The sequence below is a fragment of the Mesocricetus auratus genome, unplaced genomic scaffold (genome assembly GCF_017639785.1).
Source record: "Mesocricetus auratus isolate SY011 unplaced genomic scaffold, BCM_Maur_2.0 Super-Scaffold_100008, whole genome shotgun sequence".
In the NCBI taxonomy this organism is placed as follows: Eukaryota; Metazoa; Chordata; class Mammalia; order Rodentia; family Cricetidae; genus Mesocricetus; species Mesocricetus auratus.
This window is the reverse complement of record NW_024429192.1, coordinates 7,193,834-7,209,965: the sequence shown is the minus strand read 5'-3', so window position 1 is coordinate 7,209,965 and position 16,132 is coordinate 7,193,834. Positions and strand designations below refer to the sequence as shown.

At 47.1% G+C, this 16,132-nt stretch overlaps 1 long non-coding RNA gene across 2 annotated transcripts; it reads left to right on the top strand.

Annotated features, from left to right (window-relative positions):
* Positions 1 to 3,965: 3,965 nt before the first annotated feature.
* On the top strand, positions 3,966 to 12,081 carry LOC110341607. 2 transcript variants are annotated; one of them, XR_002383576.2, is made up of 3 exons: positions 3,966 to 4,371; positions 5,689 to 5,891; positions 11,854 to 12,081. It is a non-coding gene; the product is annotated as an uncharacterized LOC110341607 (long non-coding RNA). The 2 variants fall into 2 exon arrangements; XR_005878842.1 differs by lacking the exon at positions 3,966 to 4,371 and having other exon boundaries at positions 5,489 to 5,891.
* Positions 12,082 to 16,132: the final 4,051 nt, after the last annotated feature.

Genomic DNA, 16,132 nt, shown 5'->3' with positions numbered 1-16,132 from the left:
GCAAGGGAGGGCTAGGATTGTGCTGATCGAAGCCGTGTGTGGTTAGGATAGAAAAGCCGGGTTGAGGCCGTTTGATCCAGCTGCACTGTGTTTTCAAGACCCCGGGTTTACACTTCAGGATGTGTCTCCTAATTACATCCTTTGAATGTTGAAAACACTTTTCTTTTCTTGCCCTTTAGGGGTGGGGGAACATGTTTCAAAAGGCATCTCACCGATGATCCAGTCAAAGGAATGCCATTCATGAAAAAATAAACAGAAAAAGAAATCCCCCAATGTTGCATTTGGGCAGATTTCAATGGCTAGTTTATATTTTAGAATGTGAATGTAAATTAAAAGGCTAAATACTTGAAAGTCAAAAAGTATCCCTGGTTTGACATTAAAGTCAGCAAAACTGATCACATTTGCAGAAGATAGCTGGTAAAAAGTGCTAATTTATGGCTAAGTAATTAAACAGGGAGACAGATGGAGAATCAAATGAGTTTTCCTCACATCCCAATTTGCATACCGTTCCCGATGGTGCGTGTTCTCACTTCTGTGGACGCTGCCCTCCAGCACTGAAGATCACAGGGAGGTATGTAAGTCACCCTCGTATCCGTATATTCAAAGATGCCAAGGGGGGAATGTGCGGATACCCAGACTTAGGAAAACCCAGGCTTCGGCTACATGGTTTTTCCTGCTCCTCACTTACTCAGCACGTTAGTTTCATAGGGGAGCATAGGCAACTGTCAAATAACACGATTCCCTCTCCTCCGCTGAGTGACAGAAAACACAGTGGTCCAGGAAGCGGTAGACAGGCTCACTTCAGCTTCTCACTAGTCAATTGCAGAACAGCCAATAGCTTCTCCACTTCCTGGTTTCTCCCTTCACAGAGCTCCATGTGGCCCAGATTGCCTCAAGGAAACAGGACAAGGTGGTGAAAGCCAGGGTTCCCCTTCTGACCTTGGACCAGATGCCCATTGGCTGAGTGGCCTTGGGCACATTAGTTTGGGTACTGTTGCTGGAGTTTCTTTCCCGCCAGGTCCTGGCTAGCCCACTTTAGCCCCAAATAAACACACAAAGACTTATATTAATTATTAAACTGTTGGCCGAAGGCTAGGGCTTCTTACTGGCTAGCTCTCTCTTAATTATTAACCTATAACTACTAATCTATGCATTTCTACACGGCCTTACCTTATCCTATCTTCCTGGTCTCTACATGGCATTTCCTTGAGGGGCCTCTCTCTGCCTACCTTTCCCAGAATTCTCCTCATCTCCTGGTCCCGCCTATCTTCCTGCCTCTATTGGCCAAACAGTGTTTTATTCATCAACCAATAAGAGAAACATATCTACAGAAGGACATTTCCCCATCAAGGCACCATGTGCTACAATTTCGTATTGGCAAAATGGGTGAGCTAGGTAATGGAAGCCTGAGCTATAATAATTACCACTCACGTGTTGGGTGTTGATTATCTCTAAGACTCTCCTCTGCGGTGAGAGCCTCTGGCTGTCCTGGAGCTCCTCTGTCGGCCATGCTGTCCTCAAACTCACAGAGGTCCACCTCTTCCTCCCAAGGCTCCTCGATTTCTTAGCATTGTCCCTAGGCACTGTGTTTGAATGACGGCTTTAGGACTGCTTACCAACGTGTAAATGGTTAGACCTGCCCTCGTTTCCCTGTCTGTTTATCAGTCTCTCTGCAGTGTCTGAACCACAGAAGACGACGTGATGGGAAACACTTAGCGGAGCCGGTGAGCAGCCATCACTAACGTCTCCGATAGAACTGTGAGCAAAAGGGCGTAGAAATAACTGGCTGAGCCGGGCGGCGGTGGTGGCACACGCCTTTAATCCCAGCACTCGGGAGGCAGAGGCAGGCGGATCTCTGTGAGTTCGAGGCCGGGCTGGACCGATAGCCTCCAAAACAATACAGAGAAACCCTGTCTTGTAAAAACCAAAAAAAAAAAAAAAAAAAAAAAAAAGAGAGAGAGAGAAATAACTGGCTGAAAAAGACCCGGGTCTTTGCCAGTTTGTTCCCATCTCCTTGCTTGGCACACATGAACTAACGTGACCATTACATCCGAACCCTGTAGGGGTCTTCCATTCATGAAAGAGAATCCGAAATTCTCCAGAGAGCCTTGGGGAGTTCTCAAAGAATTCCTGGGAATGAATATACCTGCTTATTTATTCAACAGATATTCGCTGACTGTTGGCCAGATGTCTGGCACTGGGTTGGATGTGATCCTTGGGGAGGACAAGCTGCCAAGTTTCTTCTGTCACTCCTTCCACAAGAGTGTCTCTGTCGGTGTCTGCCTCACAGCTGAGCTCTCCGTAACAGCGACCTACCGCTCAAGGCAAGTTTGGGATCTGCTGGAGAGTAAGGGATGCCCCACCTTGAAACAAGTTTTCTTTTCATTAATATGCACCTACTGTGAGGCCATGACCTAATAGATATAAGTGAATTATACAGCAGCACACTGAAGGGCATATGCTGGAATCTGTGCTGACCATGGGAGTCTGTAATAAATGGTCCTCGTCGGGCCTTGGTGGCGCACGCCTTTAATACCAGCACTCGGGAGGCAGAGGCAGGCGATCTCTGTGAGTTCGAGGCCAGCCTGGTCTACAGAGCTAGTTCCAGGACAGCCTCCAAAACAATACAGAGAAACCCTGTCTCAAAAACCAAAAAAAATAAAAAATAAAAAAAATAAATGGTCCTCAAATCTCAGTGACGTTCAATATGAAAGATTAGTCTCCCACTCATTGCTGTGGTTTACAAATGCTTGTTAGTGCTGGAACTCAAGTTTGAATTCAACCGCCATTGTTAGCAGTGCTGGGACACCTTTTGATAAATAGCATGGTTGGCCGGCAGTCACCTCCCCCACCCCCTTTAGCTTGGTTAATGCTTGCTTATATCCTCGTGCATGTATCTCCTTCCCCAGACAGGGCCACAGATCTCCTGTGACAAGGGGAGAAATCAGGGCTTACAATTTATAGATCTGTCTACGGAGCTGAAATGTAGCTCATTTGGGAAAGGGTTAGCGTGAAGAAGACCATGGTAGAACCAGAAGGCGGGAAGGATTGTGACACACTTAAAGACGAGAAAAGAAAATGGGAGTAACAATTACCCCACGATGAAGTCTGCAAGAATGCATCCCTGAAGCCTCTCTCCCCATGCAGCGGCCTGTGAACGCACAGCCAAGCCTGCCCACTTTCTAAGCTCTAACTCAGAAACCATAACGTTTACCTTTCCATCTTCCCACTCTAGACCCTCACCAAAGCTAAGCCTGCTTCTGCAGGCAATCCGGGCCTTTTCACTGTCTCTGAAAAGTGCTTATCCCACCTTAGAAATGCAGCTGCCTTCAGGACTTCATTTCTGCCTGCTCCTTGACCCCCTAACTCAGAAAGCAGAGACATGTTTCTCTTCTTTTTCCATCTCTCCTCCCAGCAGCTGCTGAAATCCCAACTTGCCTGTTCTGTTACCTCCTCTCTTCCCCACTGAAAAACTTTCCTCTTGTTAAAAAAAGAGTCAGAGTCTTTGAACAGTGATGATACAGTGTGTGCATGCATGTGTGTGTGTGTGTATGCATGCATACATGTGTGTGTGTATGCATGCATGCATGTGTGTGTGTGTGTGCGCGCACGCGCATGCGTGTGTGTAGCTTATTAGAAAGAGAGGGACTGGTGAGACAGCCTAGTGGTTAAAAGTGAGGACTTGAACTCACGCGGGCACGGGGACTTGAGTCCGATTTCCAGAATCCATATAAAAGTATTGGATGTGGTGGCTGGGTTCTGAAAAGTTGGAGATGGGAACCGTGTGGCTGAGTGAAGACATCTGAGTAGGAAGGAGGAGGGAGGAAGACTCCTAAGGTGTACGTGTATGTACATGTGAATCTGCACATATACACGCACGCACGCATGCACGCACACGCACGCTCTCACACACTCACGCACATACACACACCCCATACAGAAACACCAGATGAAGAGAGGAGAGGAAGGGGGGAGGAGGAGGAGGAGGGCGTGGCGGCCGCAGAGGCAGTGGTAAGTCTGGCTCCCCAGGCTTCGTGTTTGTTTCCCCATCCTTCCGCCATGGGATGATGCAGCTCAAAGCCTTGCAGCAGCTGCAGCTCCCTGGTCCTGGAATCCCTACTCTCCAAACCATGATCTAGAGACATTTATAATAAATTCTGTCCTATCAACGGAAACTGGGCTGAATGACTTACGGCCACCGTGCTGCTTCTGTGGCTCCTGGGTGTGCTGTTGACTCTGGGACTCAGTCAGGAACACCTCAGCCCTTGGCAGGGGCCGGGGAGGAGGACACGGTGAACCTTCCATCAGCTCTTACAGTTTCTGCCTGGGACTTACAGGTGTCTGCTACTGGCCTCTCACTGGATAAACAAGGTAAGTGGCTTCCCTTACGTCACTGGCACACGATCTTTCCGTAGGGACTGGCAGCCAACGTTTGGGAATGGTAATGCGAAGACCAAAGTACTGAGTAAATATCTGCAGCTTGAATGTTTCTGTGCAGTAAGTAATCACGTCCCAATCTATGACCAGGTTGTAACCCCACATGCCACACTCTGAGAATCCCACAATCGCGAAGCACTAAAATAAGTTTGAAATAATTATTGTCACGTCTAAGTGACAACTCCCCACCACTGGGTAGGGACACCCCCAACCTCCATTTTCCCACCCTACATCCAGTCTGCCTTTTGAAATGCATAAGAAAACATCAGAAAGAGAAAGGTCTGGATTACAAAGAAATTCACATAGGCAGAAAGTCAGCCTGTAACTCCCCCAGGAATAGAAGAGCTTAGTTCCCGGGCCAGGCTGCAGAGAACAGGGCTTTAAGAGTAATCTGGAGCCATCCTATGTAAAACAAATTCGAGGCCAGCAGGGAGCCTCAAAGTGGGCTGCAGAGTAGGAAGGAATGAAATGGATTCCAGACTGCCCGGAGGATTTTCTTGATTGAAACAAGACCAACTTACAGAACCAAGCTCTGTGTGAGCCCTTACGTCCCCCATTTTCTGAAAGAAAAAAAAAAGCATGAAAGAAAGCTTACAGAGTTGTTGGAGTAGTTGGGCTACACAAATTGAAGATGCTTTTCTGTTTAAAAAAAAAGATGTCTAAGCTGTGGACTCTGCAGTGTGAGAGGAGGGAATTCCACGCAGGACCCGCCTTCACCAAAGGCATCACTCTGGTTCTCACAGCTAGATCCAAGAGGCCGTGTGCTATCTCCTGGGCTCTCTCTCTCTCTTGTCTGGTTCTGTTTGGTTTATTTTACAGGCTGGGTGGCATCCACAGTTTTTCCTCACCAGGGCTATGACTGTGGTCTGATATATCTGCCTTGGCTGAACTTCCAAATATGTCTGGAGCTCCCTGCATCAGCACGGAATCTTCACCCTGTTGCTGGTGTAACAGTGTTGCATTCTCCTTTGCAGTGACAGGTCCTCTTGTGTGTGTGTGTGTGTGTGTGCGCGCGCGCGCGTGTGTGTGTGCGCGCGTGCGTGTGTGCGCGTGCATGTGTGTGTGCGTGTGTGTGCGCGTGCATGTGTGTGTGTGTGTGTGTGTGTGTGTGTGTGGGCACGTGCGTTCCTCCCAGGCCTTCCGGCTTTGACTCTGTGCCACCGGCAGCCTGTGATCAGTCACAGATATGTGCATCCTTCTGCAGCCGGTCACCAGAACAGCAGTACTCACCCTCAACTACTGCCTTTCTAGACTCTGTTACACCAAGATGTATCAAATGCCAGCATGGTTGCATCTGCTGTCAACAGTCATCTCCACTGGACACGTCCTCCAGTCCACCACTGGGCGATCTTCTGCAACGGGGTCACTGCTCAACCTTCCGATCGGATCTTCTTTTTGCCCACCAGACTGTAGACTGTAAAACATTCTCAGATCTCTCCCCGTGCCAATGACAGGTAAGCCTCTGGCTCTCTCCAAGGGGCAGACACTGAGATGTAACAAGGCGCACAGAGATTTTACTATGTAGCGTGATTGAGAGAAAACGGATAGAGGCCTAAAAAGGTGGGAGAGACGTCAGGCCACAGCAGGAGGGAGGGCGGAATGTTCTTGACTAGTGGGCAGTACTCAGGTTGGCTCATCAAGGATGCCAGGGCGTCCCTGGGCTGACACTGGCCACCAGGTGTCTCCTGCTTCTGAGTAGGACAACTACACGAGGGAGAAACACGGGGGGGGCGCGGGGGGGTTTCCTGTTTGAAAATTATTGATATTTTCATGACATCAGTGTCAGGTCTTACTAAACAAAGCTCAAGCGACCTTGTGAGTCCAGGACCTTGCGTGAGTCCTGTCAGAGGTTGGTGAGACTGACAGACAGCAGGAGTCTTAATGGACATGAAGCCGGGCGTGGGCTGGGTAAGTGCTGCCCTGTGCTGAGTCATTGCCTGAAGCTACCCGAGGGTAGTGTGACCTCAGTGTCACACACCGACAGATTTCAGAGTCCAGCAATCAGGCTTGAGGACAATTAGGCTTTCTAAAGTTGGTCTCCAAAGAGCTTTCTCACGGTCTCCAGGCATGGGAAAAAATTTTTATGTGTGCGGTTTTTGCTGAGGTTAAATGTTATTCTCTGTTTCACGTTCACTTTTATTTTTTGCTGGTGTGTATGGTGTGTGTGGGGGAAGAGGGGGAGAACTGGAAATGCAAACTGCAATAAAGTCTGCCACCGGCAAGGATGCATCTCCTAAAGTTTCCATACTCTCCATTCAAAAGTGCCACCAACTTGGGGACCAAGTGTTCAAACACATGGCCTGTGGAGGTGTTTTCTCATTCAAGCAGCCACACTGGGATGGCATTCTCGACCCTGTGCTGTCTCGATCTGTGCTACTGAGGCTGAAGGAGCTGCAGGAACCATTTCTCAGGTGCCCCCTGTCTGAGGCACCTGGTCCCTGGGCTGAGCAGGCTGAAGGCGGGCTGAAGGGTGGAGAGGATCACACACGTGTGTGCTTACACACGGCATGGTGTGAGACACCGGTTCAGCAGGGAGACCGCGGGAGGAGTTTCTTCATAGCCAGGTGCAAGAGGCGTCTTTTCAGAAGTCATATCATATCATCTCTCCACGCTCTACTGATTAAATTGTCACCTACGCATACATACTCAAGAGGACGGGACATGGACTTCCCAACTCCAATCTGCACTGTCAATTCCAGGCATGTAACAGGGACTCCACAAATGGAGTACATGAACATTGTCCCAAACCCAGCAGGATAAATACCACAGTTATTCTATACTTAACTCTCCATCACTGTTTGAATATACCTGTTCTTTTTAAGTGCATACAACATGCTATTTTAATTCAATGATTATTTCTAGAAGGTACCATTTGCATTTTAATATCATCCACTTAGGACCATAAACGTTCAACATCCACAAATATTGTTGTGCTCCATGACATGGATGTGGGTTGCACATCCTTTGTGTCACTGTACTGTGCTGGCTGGATCTCATAGTGGTGACAACTGGATTCCCTGGTGTCATCCCTTGCCCTTGGGGTGCCTGTTCCAAGACTTTCAGTGGATGCCCGAAGCCACATGTGACACCAGCTTCTGCATGTTCCGTGCTGTATTAGGGCCTCGGGGTGTGGATCAGTGGTAGAGCGTATGGGTGGCTAACAAGCATGAACCCTAAGGCTTCAGTGTCAAACACCACCAAGACAAAATGTTCTAGTGTTAAAATAGGACAGCTGTAAAAATTCACTGTAACAAATGTTATTGGAGAATGGCCTCACTCCAGTTATCCTATGCTCACGCACCCTTCGTACGGCATACGATGACATGACACATTCCCACGAGTGACACTGGTGATGCGTGGCCAGGCTTCTTACGGCATACGATGACATGACACGTTCCCACGAGTGACACTGGTGATGCGTGGCCAGGCTGCCCCTGACCTTTTGACAGCACAGGACGGTCCGGAGCCTTTTTCCATTAGCATTCTGTCATGGGCAGTGTGTGACCGTCAGAGAGCGAGGGGAACACAGGGAGTAGCAGGCCGCTCATTCCCCACTCCCAGCACGTAAAATCCACGGTTGAATCTCTGGATGGAGAACCCATGACCACAGAGGTTTACATTGGATATTTTTATGTAGAACATTTTGGGATAATTAAGAGATATTTATGAAAATAATTTTGCATTTCCTCTTTTTCTTCCTCTTCCCTACCTCCCCCCCCCCTTTCTGATTTTGTTTCTTGACCAGGGTCTCATGTAGCCTAGGCTGACCTTGAACGTACTGTGTAGCTCAGGCTGTCTTTGAACTCCTGTAAACTCTGGGATTCCCTGTGTCACCATGCCTACCACATACCCTTTCCTTCCTTAATAAAAAAAAAGCTTTTCATTAATGTATATCAATCATATATAATAATGTTTCATTGCATTACTCACAGCATATTTTAATTGTATTCACCCACCCTGTTACCCCCTCTTTCCTACCCATCTAATGACACTCTTCCTCTTCCTCTCCCCAGACAGACAGTTTCTCTCCTACCTTCATGTTTGTTTGTGTTATGTTTTTGTTTGTTTGTTTGTTTTTATGAGACAGGGTTTCTCTGTATTGTTTTGGAGGCTGTTGGTCCAGCCCAGCCTCGGACTCACAGAGATCCGCCTGCCTCTGCCTCCCGAGTGCTGGGATTAAAGGCGTGCGCCACCACCACCACCCAGCTGTGTTTTGTTTTTTGATGACCCAATGTGTTTCATTGAGGTTTAGAGTCGTTTACGTGGAGTGTGGTGAGGGCTTGTTTGCAAAAGTGTGGACACTGGTAAGTGGCTATGCCACTGGAGAAAGTGTCACAGGAGCTGCTTTCTGGCATGCATGTCTTTGCATGTTGAAAAAAAACCTAGGATATCTTTTTTATTTTGTTTCATGGTGTTAGGAATAAAACCAGGGCCTGCTCATGCTGGGCAAGTCTCTACCAGTGAAACCTCTCTAGCCTGCTTTTCATATTTTAAAAGGAATCCTTTTAAGTATAATTTCCTAGAACTAAAATTGTTGGGTTAAAAAATGAACACATTTACAAGATTTTATACACACATATAAATATGAAATCTTGAATATATATATCACAGTATGGTTTCCTAGTTTCTAAAGAATCCAAATGGAACATTATCTAGTGTTCTTGTTCTTCTTGTAGATTTTAAATTTAACTTATTTTCTCTTTTAAAAAAAAATCAGGTATAACTGTGCTCTTCATTCTAAACACTTACCTTTTTGATTTTAGCTTTGTTATAGTTGGTATTTTAATAAAGTCAGTGGTACTACTGAGAAGAAGTATCAGAAGGATTTCTAAAAATACCACATCATTGTGAAGGTGTTCAGATTTGAAAATGAAATGTGCCCATAGTAACTGAATCCCGCTGCAAACCAATTCGTCTCCGTTTCGAGGAGCAAAGCGGGTTGCACGGCAAGGGCTGTGACAGCAACACGTCAGTCCTGACTTGCAAACTCACAACAACAACACCAAGAGCCCAGAGGCAGACAGAGAGAAAATTCAAGTTTTAGATTTGAGTCAGTTATAACAAGCCATACGCCTTAAAATGTGACGGTGTTCTTAGTGCTTACATTTTTTCCCTCAATTCCTAATTTTTAAAAAACAATTTTATTTAAGTACCTGGGCGTTTTGTCTGCATGTGTGTCGGTGTTACCACATGTCTGTCCAGTGCTGCAGGAGGCCAGAGGAGGGCGTTGGTTCCCTGGAGTTACAGATGGTCGCGAGCCACCATGTGGGCGCTGGGAATCGAACCCACGTCCTCTGGAAGAGCATCCAGTGCTCCTAACACAAAGGCATCTCTCTGGCCCTTAAGCCTTAGCCTTGTGAAGTGCCATTCTGTCTGCTGTGGTTTGACTGTGGTCCAGTTGTCCCCCAGAGGTGCATGTGGTTGAATCTTGGCCTCTACTCGTTGCTGGTGTTTTTCTTGTCCTTCGAAGTCTCGCCACCACATTGCCCCAAATGAACACACGAGACACTATATTAATTATAAAACTGTTGGCCGATGGCTAGGGCTTCTTACTGGGTAGCTCTCCCTTAATCATTAACCCATAACTACTAATCTACGTATTTCTACATCTACCTTATGTGTGATTTTTGTGTGGTCAGCCTCTCCCTGAATTTGTGTTAAATGTTACCTGCTTAAAGTTACACATTTTGGGTCAGCAAGGTGGCTCAGCGGGCAAAAGCGACCTCAACCTGAGGTCGATTCCTGGGATCTACACAGTGGAAGAGGAGAGCCAAACTCCAGCCACTTGTCTTCTGACTTCCACACTCGCACACACGCGTGCACACACACACATACACACACAAATATATAAAGTGTAACTAGAAAGTTGCACATCCTGTATGTGATTTCATAATATCAAATGTCTAGTTTGTTTGGTGTGGTGTCTAACGGGGTCAACAGTATGAGGGCAATGGCCTACAAAACATCTGTTTATCTAAGAATGGCGTAGGGTTACATACCTGTTGTTGTAGTCCACAGGATGCTGAGGCAGGAGGATCACTAGTTTGAGGCCATCCTAGGCTAATATATATAAGATTCTGTCTGAGAACTCCAACTGACCAGGGGCTAGAGACATAGCTCAGTTAGGAGTACACACTACTCTTGTGTAGGACCTGAGTTTGGCATAGTATTAGGTAGATCTCAATTGGTTGTAACTCCAGCTCCAGGGGAGTCAAAGCCCTCTTCTGGACTCCAAGGGCATCTGCACTCATGTGCACATACTCATACATAGACACACATATACACAAAGTTACAAATAAGATAAATATAAAAAAATTAACCAACTAGTGGGAGATACATATATACACACATATGTGTGTGTGTGTGTGTATGTATCTCCCATGTATAGGCATAAGTATATACATACTTACATATGAGTGAGTATATGTGTGTGTGTGTGTGTGTGCAGGTGTATCTACCCAACCGCCTATCATTCTTAGAGTATGACAGTGAAATAAAATACCAAAGGATCCATGTGGTGACATTTTGTTTGTGATCTAACAAATAAAGGGCGCCTGAAGATCAGAGTGTGGACCTAAGTCATTAGTTAGTCACAGAGGCCAGGCAGTGGGGGCACACACCTTTAATCCCAGCACTTAGGAGTCAGAGGCAGGGGGAGCTCTGTGAGTTCAAGGCCAACCCTGGGCTACATGAGCGTGATCCAGTCTAAAGTAGAAACAGAGCCAGGCAGTGGTGGGCCACCTTTAATCCCAGCACTTGGGAGTCACATGCCTTTAATCTCAGCCCTAAGGAAGTGGAGACAGGAGTGATGTGTCTGGGTGGAGAGAGGAATACAAAGCAGGAGGAGACAGGAGCTCATTGCATTCAGTCTGAGGATTCGTGGAGACAGGATCTTGTCCACTTGGGTCTGAAGATTTGGTAGAGGTAAGAAGTCTCTCTAGTGGCTGCTCCCTGGCTTCTCTGATCTTTCAGCATTTACCCCGATATCTGACTCCAGGTTTTCATTATTAAGACCTATTAGAATTCGCACTACAGATCCAAGTGATTAGACTGAAAGCAAATTTTTAAAATATCCTTATTTTTCCTTTTGGCCATGTAGCAGCAGCAGTAGATTGTCATCCAGGAGCAGAACTTATCTTCAGTGACATGGTCATTGTTAGTGACTGTTACTAATTAATGAACATTTGTGGAATTCAAGCTCCCGTCCTCTGACCGTGCCCTTTGTCTGTGTCAACTAAGTGAGATGTCACTGTGAGAGATCATTATTGATTCTTGGTATTGAGACAGAGTCCAGACTGCTCTCTAACGCGTGGTCCTCCTGCCTCAGCCTCCCGAGTGCTGGGATTACGGGTGTGAGCAACCGTGCCTGGCCACGAGGGACCCTTTGAGAGTCTTTAAGTCTTGTGTCGTCCGCAGGACTGCTGGAGTACGTGACGGTGAGTTCGAGCCTTGCCTCCTCATTTCCCCCATTGCTGCCTGGGGATGTGCGTATTTCCTGCTGTCTATCTGTTTCACTGGAACCCGAGAGGAAGATGAGAAGTCACAGAGGAAGAGCTTCACGACGAGCTCGAAAAGATGAAATAGCAGGCAATTTAAGATCCTTTGAGTCTTCCTCAATAAACATACAATTTTGCAGATGTGAAATTAGTCTATGTAAGTTCGCTGAATAGATGTGAGGAACATTTTTTTTCCCTCAGACCAAACACATTTCTGTTAGAGATGGGATCTGTTGTCACCAAGGAGTGCTTTGGTAGGTTTGAATTTGGATTTAAGGACTCTGCAGTTGGAACATGAGGCTCTGACCAGGTGGGATCAGCCAGCCTTCCAGGACTAGTATAGAGATGTCTATACTATTTCCTCTTATCTTTTGGGTGCCAGTGTCCCTTGAAAGAGCCTGGCCCCTGTCAACAAAGGGTTGTACTCATGACTTATGAGGCCAGGAGACAGAATATCCAGTCGTCTGCCAGTGCCTGTGATGAATTCAGATATTTATTTATTTATTTTTTTTGGTTTTTCGAGACAGAGTTTCTCTGTATTGTTTTGGAGACTGTCCTGGAACTCGCTTTGTAGACCAGGCTGGCCTCGAACTCACAGAGATCCACCTGCCTCTGCCTCCCGAGTGCTGGGATTAAAGGCGTGCGCCACCAACGCCTGGCGAATTCAGATATTTCTATAGGTGCCGCACAAAGGTGTTGATGAGTCCCATTTAGGGTCCACAGACAACTAGAAAAGTATTTTTAGGATATCTGAATTCTTAGTTATGATTTCAGGAAGTCTAGCAAGTCAGAACAGCAGGAGGAAAATGGAAGCAGAGTCTTCCATTTCACAGATAGCATCATCTTTCCCCCGCATTGTCCTCTTGGGTTGGAGTAAGCTGGATCCTTCCAATCCACGGTGTTGTTTTATCTTGGTGCTGGGCTTCCTGCCTTGGACTCTACATCATCACCTTGGATGTAAACGCAACCCCGGTCACCAAAGTCCTTTTGTTGTACATGTTTTCTCTTGTATCGTCTATCACTTCATTAAAAGCGTCATTCTGAGTTGAATTAAGGCAGATCTCATTGAATTCTTTCATTATAATTTGGTGCAAACCCGGACTCAGCTTCAGCTACACTGTTTTATATCTGTTTGCTTAGTCCTAGATGTATACTCCCTGACTGATTTTCTTTTCAAGTTGGGTTTGCGTTTGGTGTATGACGCTGTTGATCTAAATAGGGTTTATTGTTTGAACATTGCGTGCTGTTCATGTCGCATGTCCTTGGGGGACTTATCGTCGCTATTGCACACCTAGCTCTCTGCCATGCTTTTCTTTCTCAGGCTAAACTACAGTATTTTTACATTTAACTATGTGTATATGTGTGTGGGCATATATGTGTCTGAATGCAAGTGCCCATTGGGTCCCCCCTGGAGATGGCATTACAGGAAGCTGAGGACACTAACGGGGGTGCTGGAAACCAAACTTGGTCCTCTACAAGATCAATGTGTTCTCTTAACCACTGAACTGTCTCTCCAGCCCCTCTGTCACGTCTTTCTCTCATAAGTGTGTGTTTAACAATTTCTGTGAATCGAGCACTTTTTGTAAGAGATTTATCCACAAGGGCAGAGCCTAGCACAGGTCTTAATACCGTACATTAGAATTAAGCTTTGAAGTGACCTTTGGGAGAGACACAAACATTCAAAATTTAGCACCAGTGGCCTACATTCCACTTGAGGGGCTAGGGGACATTAAGATTGGAAGCTGAGCTAATGATCATGATTCGTTCATGCTCTGGTCACCCACCCTTGACTTCCTCAAAGGGCATAAAATGAAATAATGGCTTTGTTTGCTTGCCATCTGTCTTACCCCTAGGGATATCATATTCTTTATGGACATAGCTCTCTAACTGGGCACTGCTCAGCTTCTATTGTCATCATGATAATTGCCCCTGCCTGGCTTCTGGTGGTTCAGCACAGCCACCTGGCCTCTGTTAGTTCAAGATCCTACTACACGCATATGAATTATATTAGTATTCTCTAGAACAGCAGTTCTGAACGTGGGGGTCGATCGACCCTTTCACAGGGGTCACATACTATTTACCTTACAATTCATAACAGCAGCAAAATTAGTTATGAAGTAGCAATAAAAGTAATTTTATGGTTGGGCTCACCACAGCATGAGGAACTTTATTAAAGGGTCTCAGTGTTAGGTAGGTTGAGGACCACTGCTCTAGATGACTAGAATGAGCGTATATAAAGGGGAGTTATTAGACTAGCTCACAGGTTTTGTAGTGGCCCCAAAAGAGAGGGTGGCACTATTTGGAGGTGTGGCTTTCTTGAAGTGGGTGTGGCCTTGTTGGAAGAAGCGAGTGTATCTCTGTGGAGGTGGACCTTGAGGTCTCACATATGTCTGAGCAGGGCCTGAGGGACCAAGTCAGCTGCATAAACAGCCACCCAACCTCATGACTGCACGCGGGGCTCTGCCTGAGCTCACACCTGTGGCTATGGGTAGGAGGGATTACCGATGACCCCCCCCGACGGGAGGAAAAGCATAAACTTGGCTCTTGGGTGGTGTAGGAAGGTCCAAGTCACAGACAGCAAGTGGATTGTAGCGGCCTTTGGGGAGGCCTTGAGGTCGGCAGTGGAGCCTCGGTGGGCAGGGTTTCAGGTGCACCTGCGCAGAGAGGGCAGGGCCTCAGGTGCACCTATGCAGAGAGGGCAGGGCTTCAGGTGCACCCGCGCAGAGAGGGCAGGGCTTCAGGTGCACCTATGCAGAGAGGGCAGGGTTTCAGGTGCACCCGCGCAGAGAGGGCGGGGCTTCAGGTGCACCCGCGCAGAGAGGGCAGGGCTTCAGGTGCACCTGCACAGAGAGGGCAGGGCTTCAGGTGCACCTGTGCAGAGAGAGTGACCATCCCCTCTCCTCGGCGTTTGTCGATGGGTCCATCACATGGCTATCTGCCGATTAACTTTTCTACTAAGCATTGATCGAGGTACCATATGCTTCTCTGCTGTTATCTATCCGTCACCTAGTTTATTAATGAAGTCATATCTCTGTTTGCTTACCATCTATTAATTAGCCGTCCTCCAACTTCCTATTACCTCCCTCTCTCTTTTATTTTTTTGAGAGATAGTCTCACGCATGTGGCTCAGGCTGGCCTGGGTACACACCGTGGAGTTTTAGGTTGGCCTTGAGCTACTAGCAATCTTCTTGCCTTAACCCGAGTACCGGGGTAGGTGTGCTAGGTCCCACCTCACGTATCTGCCTGTCTATCCGTGGTTACCTTGGTTTCATCTACATATTTATCGTCATCATCACCATCGTTATCAATGTATCTATTTGCATGCCGCCTATTAATTGCTTTTTCCAATCGTTTACCTGTTTTTATTTTTGTATACTTTCTGTCTGTCTAGTCTACCTATTGGCTGACCTATCTCCTGATCCTATCACCTTCAATATTTCCATATAGAGATTCATTGGCAGTAATAAAGGCTTCAAAAGAGACAAACCGGAGGGTCAGGGTCAAGAAGGCAGGAGCAGAGGCTTGTGGGTAGGCTGTGGTGGCGAGCACAAGACATGGAGATGTCTCTACCCCCAGGATGCTCCCAGACGCTTCCATCGAAGAGGAGCTGACAACCAGGTCTTCAAAACCATTCACTCTTGATCTACTGGGCACTTGTCGTTTTCTGACTTGCATCTTCGGTGACTGCGATATAAAACTGCTGTGCTAAGAACAATAACAACACGCAAAAATGTTCTTCCCTTTCCAGAAGAAGAAAGCCGACCCTCAGAGATCAGAAACCACTGTGTGGGTCCCTTGCTTGGCTTTGTGGAGGGAAAACAGCGGTGTCCACCAGCAGGGGGCGCTCACCCCTTCTGGTCAGCACGTCTGCCTGCTCTAGGCAGTCAGGGCTTGGCCAGCCATCCATTTGGGCTCGGCTATTGAATCAATGCCACAATGCCTTTCCTGTTCCTGTCTCCATGTCTCCATCTGCAACCACACAGGGCTGTTCACCGTGTGGTTGCTCTATAACTCCCTCACACTCTTGCTACTGCGGGCTGTGTCCAGAAACCGACAGGGGGAAGCGCCCAGCCAGGCATGGTCTATAAGCTTGGTACTGTGGTAGACCTTTCCCAACTCCAGCTATAATCCACACATGCCACTTATCACAGGGGTTAATCTCTAGCATGAATACTGATTTTTTCCCAGTGTGCCCTTGG